Source organism: Anarhichas minor, unplaced genomic scaffold (genome assembly GCF_050575085.1).
Source record: "Anarhichas minor isolate MPS153535 unplaced genomic scaffold, ASM5057508v1 ptg000030l, whole genome shotgun sequence".
Classification (NCBI taxonomy): Eukaryota; Metazoa; Chordata; class Actinopteri; order Perciformes; family Anarhichadidae; genus Anarhichas; species Anarhichas minor.
Window position 1 is genome coordinate 4301607 of NW_027466476.1, and position 8016 is coordinate 4309622.

Below are 8016 nucleotides of genomic sequence, written 5' to 3' on the forward strand. Positions count from 1 at the left end.
TTTTACACTTTAATAAAGTGATGATTTTTGCAACTGTGGGCCTCACAGGGTTGCTCCAGTGATGAAGTATTATCTAATATGTTGGGGGACTTGTGAGAGACAGCTCAAAAAAGGAGTGGTCTAATTCAAAGAAGCAGAAGCTGAGCTATCCTGACTTTTGGTTTGTACTATGGGTCGAGGTCCTACAAATCCCATAATGCAACTCAACAGCGTCTTGGCCCTCCCTGCCTGGTGCTCCCACATCTTTCAAACTTCTGCCTCCAGTTTGTAACATGAGCATCCTATTAAAAATGTGATTGTTTTCACAGGTTGAGTCATCGTGACATGTAAATCTTAAAGTGTAAAATCAGTGGAGTGCTGCTTTTTATATGGTTTTAGAAAAAAAACTCACATTTCTAGCTTTTGCTTTAATGCCATCAGAAACACAATGTGTGAAAATGATATCGTGCCTTCTTGTCTTGAATGAGTTCATGCACGAACAGCGGATAAGAAACAAATACTAGATACGACTACTTTCTGCCCTGTGACTCAGGCTCATGACACCAGAGGGCGCTGTTGACCACAACAAAAAGAGTCCAACCCAGGCAGGTGACCGTGCAGAGTGGCTGAATAGCCACTGGCAAGGCTGCAGCCTCAGTGCCAGGCATTACCAGCCTTCCCTCACAACGACTCTGTTGTCACAAGCAAAGAGAGCCTGCAACACCCTGTCTGTCCAGGTCTCAGCACATTGTTCCCAACCCAGACAAGCAGGAGGGATACAGCATGTGGTATTAAACATCTCATACAAAGCAGCAGTTTTTGTACTCATTTTAAAGCAGATAACTATTTCAGACAACATACAACCAAAATACAACCTGTTAATTAATTGATTTAGTTTTTCCTTTCATTTTTTTTAATTCATTTTTTTTATTTCAGTCAAAGCTCCATGTCCTTTAATCTATGCCTACTGTAAACAATGAAATTAAATAAAAAGCATTATCTTGAAGGATGAAAGAGGAAAAGCGCAGAATGTCTTCAGGGGATTTATTTGAAATCTGTCAGATATTTTATTTTCCTTTCGTGGGACAGTTTGATGGTTATCAGTAAAGATAATCTAGTGTCTTTGAACAGAAATCTCTTCATCCCTCAAGTGTGGGAAGCCTCACTGTACATAACAAACAACTCTACAGAGTGATTTCACATGTGAATGAATCAGTTAGAAAATTATGGGCTTCTCTTTCCGAATTAAGGAATGCCATTTCCTGTGCAGGAGCTATTGTTATGCTTTATTTTCTTTTGTGCTTTGGTGCAGTGTGTTTGCATGCATCTTAGTTTTTATGTGAGGCTCAGCGAGGAGCAGTTAATGCATGAGCTTACTCCTTGCTGAACTCCACCAAATCCAAACCTCCGGTGGGAACCAACATAATTGCATGGCATAGAGAACGGAGCATGAAACAGCAGCTGGGAACCCTAACACGTCCCGTGTGAGGCAGAGGAATCTGAAATGCTGCTGAGATTAAGCCACAAAATTCTCCCTTTACAATACTTAACTAAATCACAGGGTTCAGTCTAAAATGCTGTTTTGGAAAATGTGCTTTATGAAATAAATCAGCTATGATGTCTAAAAAATGCACGCTTTTGTCTTCAGAAACTATATTGTATTTGAATGACAGCCAACTTTGGAAGCAACTTTTAAAGGAATAGTTTGACATTTTGGGAAATATGCATATTTGAACCTGCAAAAACGTAAAACATTAAATCTTCCTTTAAGTTGATATGGCAAACTTTTTAGCAAACAGTTGTTATTTACAGAGCAACATTATTCATTTAGAGGATTTGGAGTTGTGCTTCTGGTGACCTGGTGAACACAAGTCTATACTCACTCTCTTTTAGCTCTGATTGTGGTCTCTACCAGCTCCTGAGGGACATATCTGACTGTTTAGCCGTTAAATGTTCCACAATGTTAGCCAGCTAATCGCTAACTGCTGCTTGATTGTTTGAGAGTGAACCAAAACAGTAAAATTGGGGGTTGGACAACTAAACAACAAGCTGAAACTTTTTTTTAAACTCCAAAAAAACTGAGGGGGGCTGCAGATTAGGAATATAATTCGCTGTAGTATCATCCCTATGAGGGAACCCTTTCATATTGTCACATTGTTTCCACATTATCATTTATAAATGATTTTTAAAATATCCATTATAAGTGCATTAGGCAAATAAATGCAGCAGTGAGGAAAAACTGTGAGGATTCAGCACATCTCTCAGTCAGTCAGGTAAAGCATTAGCAGCTGTGCCTCCTGAACCGCCTTGTTTCATATCAACGTTTCAAGCAATAAAAGAAGTTCAGCCAAGCTACCACTCACTCTGAGGGTTCAGCATTAGAAGGAACACTTGGCCATGCTGAGTTTGGGGAAAATGAGTCATCAAACATCACAAAGTGTTTCTTTCTCCTGTGCCAGACTCTCTCCATCTCATTATACCCTCGGCTGTCTGGCACGTATGTATTCTAAAATCAGAGCTTCTCCCCTCTTCATGGGCCAGCCCTGCTTCACAGGGAATCAACCCTGTTTGGACAACTTTAACTCCACGTCACAGCCACGTTTAACACTGACTTTGTTCACTTCAGCTTCAAACCCACATCCCACTCTGATTATGGGCCAAGGAGCCTGAAAAGAGCTCTCTGTCTGTATGTTTCCTTTTCAGTTTGGCTTTCATGGATTTAGCCTCCTGTCTGCACAGGAGGCAGAAAAAAAACTAAGTAGGAAGAAAGACGAAATGAGTTGCACCTCAATGCTTTTCGGGGAAACTCCCAGCCGCTCCAGGCAATGAGCTTCATGCAGGAGCCACAAAGGTGTTGAGACTTCAGTCAGACATGTACCTACACGTTATGGGGTTTCTATACTGTTGATAGTGTGCTGTTGGAGACATGAATGCAACATGTCGGCAGCTCCTCTGCATATCTTTACACAAAGTGATTAACAGAGGTGGACATGGGCACAAATAAACAGGCGATTCCGAGGTATTAAATCATTAACTTAATCTTCATGTGTCGTCATGAGGCCGCTAGCTGATAGATGCCAGTAATTGAGTTGGCCAAGTCTGGGGACAAGTTGACGTCAGATGTCCTCCTCTGTGAGTCAGGAGCAAATAATGCATTCACATGTGACCAAGAAATTCAATAAGGTAAGTGTTTGTCACTATAAGGCTTGCTGAGCGCAAATCTGTCATGTTTGATGAGTACGTCTTTAAAAAGCAATCGTCGGGCTGCCAACATGCCAATAAAATTCACAATTATTTAATATTAGACAATACAGGTTGGTGCTTTGGGCAAGTCTAGTAACGGCAATGAAATCTGTGAAATGAAACTGCAGGCTGCAGGATACCTTTAGGATTTTATCCCAAACTGTGCCAAGAAAACAACTGTCCCAAATTGCTTTTATTCCTCGCCTCGCTCTCTAAGTGCAGGCTCAGTCACTGGAAGGTATGTCAGCCAATCTCATCCCAGGATCAATTCAATTAAAGAGAGTACAAAGACATATGGCTCAGGGTCGCGTGATATGATTAGAGCTCTGTGCACAACGAGGCTGCTGCTTTGATTCATGCCCTCTCTTATCTGGCCACTCACAGTGACGGGCTGAAACAACTGAGCCAAGGAGGGCTCCCTCAGGTGCGCTGCTGTATCCTCAAGGGGCTATAAAAGGCATCCTGAGCTCCGACAATCATCGCGTCATACTGTCTTTGCAATGAAAACAGGCTGCAGTGACAAAACAGGCACAAACACAAAATCTGTTTTTTCTAAGACAGGGATTTCTTTTTTGTTGATCAGCATTCTGACATTTTAAGACTCATGGGATGAAGAAAATCCTCCAAACCAAAGGCCATGCTGCTTATCTTAGTTTTCCATCAGGACAATGCAGAGGAGCAACTGTACTCCAACCCCTCCCCCCTCATCTTCTAGCTGAGCTGCCATAAAAGACAGGTGATACGCCTCATGGGACAGGGATGTGTCGAAGGAATGCGTGTGCAGGTATCCTGCTGCCTGTGGGGACTGTGGAGAAAGGCCCAGCGCACCAGTTGATCCTGTTTGATAAAGGCCCTGACAGGCCCAGATTATATGTCTCAACCTGGAGGAGGTGTCCGTGTCTCATTCCTGCACTGAAGAAAGTCGATCTGGTGGGAAAGAGGCGGGGCCATGCCTGTAGGCGTCAGTTTTTGTATGGATGCCAACACACACCTTGTTGGGCAGACACCACTACCGCCACCACCCCCTCTCCACCACCTGCTAGCTCGACACCAAACAAACACCCTCATCCATCTCATTTACCTGACCACACCCGTGCCTCCAGACGCCATAAATACGCTTTCCACAAATCAGGACAGAGATACATTTTGAATTTTGCATTCTTGTGCATGAAGGTACCTTGAAACACTTACTGGGTATCTATCTGTAGTTACAAGAGGAAGCGGACAGGGGATATGGTAACAAATTTGTGTTTAAAAGGGAACCTTGGTTTGAATAACACTAACTTTGACTACTTTTTTTCTATCACCCGGTATGTAATACATAGTTACAGGATGCATACAAGGGGACAAAATGCTTATTCTTTAGTTCCTGTCACAATATCTTTTCACTTTTATGTTTTTCATAATTAATGCTAAATATTGCAGCGTCCACAGCCACTATTTACTTTAGAATTACAACCAAAATGGGTAAACAAAGAACATGCGTAAACAAGATTTATTTTACATACTATGTAATTGTAATAGTCCATGTTTAATGTTGAACCTGTCTTTTTTTGTTTTTAACTTTTTTAAGTTTGTTGGTTGCTTTGTGACAAACCAAACCAACTACACCACATAATTAAAGACAGTGAAATAGGAGTGAATAAGGGACCATACTCTGGGACACACTGTGATAAAGGCATTTTATTTAGATCGAAATAGATTTGTACTGATCGTAGTGTACAACAATTAAAAAGTAATGTCCATATAGGCTGAAATTCCTAATGCACGCTCTTAAAAAAAGGTAAAAGTAATAAATAATAAGAGCAAAACTATGTGATACTTTAATGAGCACCATGTCACGATATTATTTATGTTGTGTGTCCATATTTAATTGTTTTAAAAATGTAATTTCCAAGTAATTACACTGTAATTACACTGTAATTTGCAGATTCCAATCTAAAGCCTTATCCTATTTAAATCCAACTGATCTTTACATAATACTTGTCGTGTAGGGAACGGATACTTCCCCATGAACGTATTTGCTTATGGTTTTTGTGATGTGGAGAAAAGAAGGAAAAAGGCAGCGACTCAAAGACAATAGTGAGACACACAGTGAGTGACAGGCCGTGCCCCAGGCTCACCCCTTCTGTTACGTCTGTCCCACAGAGCAGCCGTGGCACCGGGGACCTGTCATATAGACAGCCATCTCACAAACAGGGGCCCAGGCCCTCTGTGGAGACAGAAACATCAACAACCAAAGAGCACAGACGAGGAGAGGACACCGACTGCCTTCGTCTGTCATCTTAGCTTCAGGAGGCCAACAGAGGGTTTAGCACTGAGACTTCCACATCCGGTGACAAAACATTTAAAAAATGTCATTAAAGCATTACATATTTTGTCCTCAAGCGTGAACTACACCCAAAACCACAGTGGCCGCATTTAGACACAAAAACAGTTGCTCATCATCTTAACTATTGTTAACGAGGGTGGCGTATCTGTCACAGTGAGCAAACAAAAGAAAATTTAAATTCCTCCTCTTTTGAAATCTTCAGTCTATGGTGGACCGCAGCCAAGCCTGTCTGCTGTGGTTACCCACACACTTCATTCATGTCTGAGGTTTTCTTTTTTATGTGCTTATCAAAAGGAGGAATGCAAGGACGAGAGACATGTCTCCTTCACCTTGCACGTGGACGCTGGCCAGAATGATATTCATGAGTTTTTATTGCACTGCTGTAACGCTCTGTCCCCTCATGTGCATTGACAGCTCCCCTCCACTAAACTCTCCTCACTCACTCCCATAAATAATCAGTTCATTTGTGAGGAGACAGAGGTGCACAACAGTGGGCTGATGTCACCGCTCCCTGCTTCCAGGAGGCTCAAATAAGCAGAAACACACACACACACACAACCACCACCACTGGCGTCACCCTCCCAGGATCCTCTCTCCTAACTGCGGCTGAGAAAGATACTCTGATTGACGACATGTCTTCTCCAAAGGGTGGCAGAGAGTTGAAGGGCAGGTCATCTGTCAACACTGACAGGAAACGCACAGGGTGGAGATTAATGGTGAGGCTCAGGCTTTTCTCTAGACCTGGAGATGATAATCCCAAACCGGAATAAATCAAACCGTCTCTGGTAAACAACACCACAAAGCAATTCATCTCACAAGCCACCAAGGAAACATTCATGGGTCTCATCTTGCTCAGATTACTGACTTTTGAAAAGATGCACAGTTTGCAGAGGATATGTTGATTTTTAGTCATTTATATCTTCAAGATGTGACGATGCCTTCATGTAGACAAAAGACAACCAATTAGTGTTATATGCAATTAGCTGAGATATTTAAATTAACAACTTCAATGAATTCATAAGATGAATTTACCTAAGAGGAGATGGCAGTGAAATGAAACAAGCGTGGCAGTCTGTTTAAAAATAGCAAAATATATTGTAAAATATATCATATTTACCTATTAAAGGGTTACTCCAGTCATCACACTTCAACATGTAAAGCTAGGGGACTCACAAGAAACAGATTTGAACCTTGAAATTTGAAGTCTATCTGCTCCCTGAGGCTGTACTTTGGCACATGTGCTTTGAGCTAAATGCTAGTGTTAGCATGCTAACAATGACAATGCTAACAAAGCAAATCTAATGTTCACAATGTTAGTTTAGTGTGTTAGCATGCTAACATTTGATATTTAGCATTTAATACAAAGTGCAGCTGATTGTCTAACGGAGGGCAATTCTTCCAATAGTTGAGACATTTAAAAAACACAAATATCAACCTCATAGTTACCTTTAGTAAAACAGGTGTCCCTTTATATTATGGCAAGTACACAGTAAATACCAAAATTCACTGCTCCAGCTTCAAGGTTCTGTAAAAAGAATTATGAATATATGACACATCTATAGGGAATTAATGTTAATCTTATTTGATGGGAGAATATGCCGAATACGGGCGAGCAGAAAAATTATACCAACATGTCATTAGTTCTTTGTCCCTTAAAAACAAATATGTCATGTTCCAATCTTTGCCCATTTAAGGTTGGTGATACTCTGCGGGTCTGAATAATAGTCATTTTTTTTCCTATTTAGAATTAAAGATAAATAGGATTCCTTGCTTAATCATGCAGATCTGTGTTTGTTAATGGTATGCCTATTTAGCTGTAAGATGTTTTGACTTCGTTTTTGTTGCATTCCCATAGAAATCTTAAGACTTTTTTTGAATTTCTCCAGACATCAGTCCACAAAATCTACTTTCACATCTACTTTCTAAATGTGCATCCTGAATGTACGTCGTCTTAAAAACAAGCTTGTATAATGAGACACATTATAGGCTGACCAGAATTGAGCAAGGGGTGTTGCTGGAGCTTAACATACCAATTACTGGGTAAAGCTTGGGTGACTGAAATTCTAGTATTACAAAATCAGTCATCAGATAGTCATTTAAAAACAAAAACAGGACATGGCAATCACTTCCATCTCAGTGTTTAGAAACCATTTAATTAGATGCTGTCACGTTCCCCAATCACAACTGTTGACAATAAACACCTTCCTGTGTGTGTCCCCATCACAGCAAAAATAATCACAACTGATTGAGTTCAGAAATTACAGCCATCAACAGTGCGCTATACTGGAGGATAGCTGATGAACTTTCCTCTCCCAAACTCTTCCTGTGCCATCTGTCAGAAGTGATAACGCGCTGCACCTAATGGCACCTGTGCTACTCACTCTGCACCATTAGCAGGCTATAAAGCGAGGCCTCTCCAGTCCTTTCTATTCTTAAACAGTGCTCTTCATCATCACCTCAAC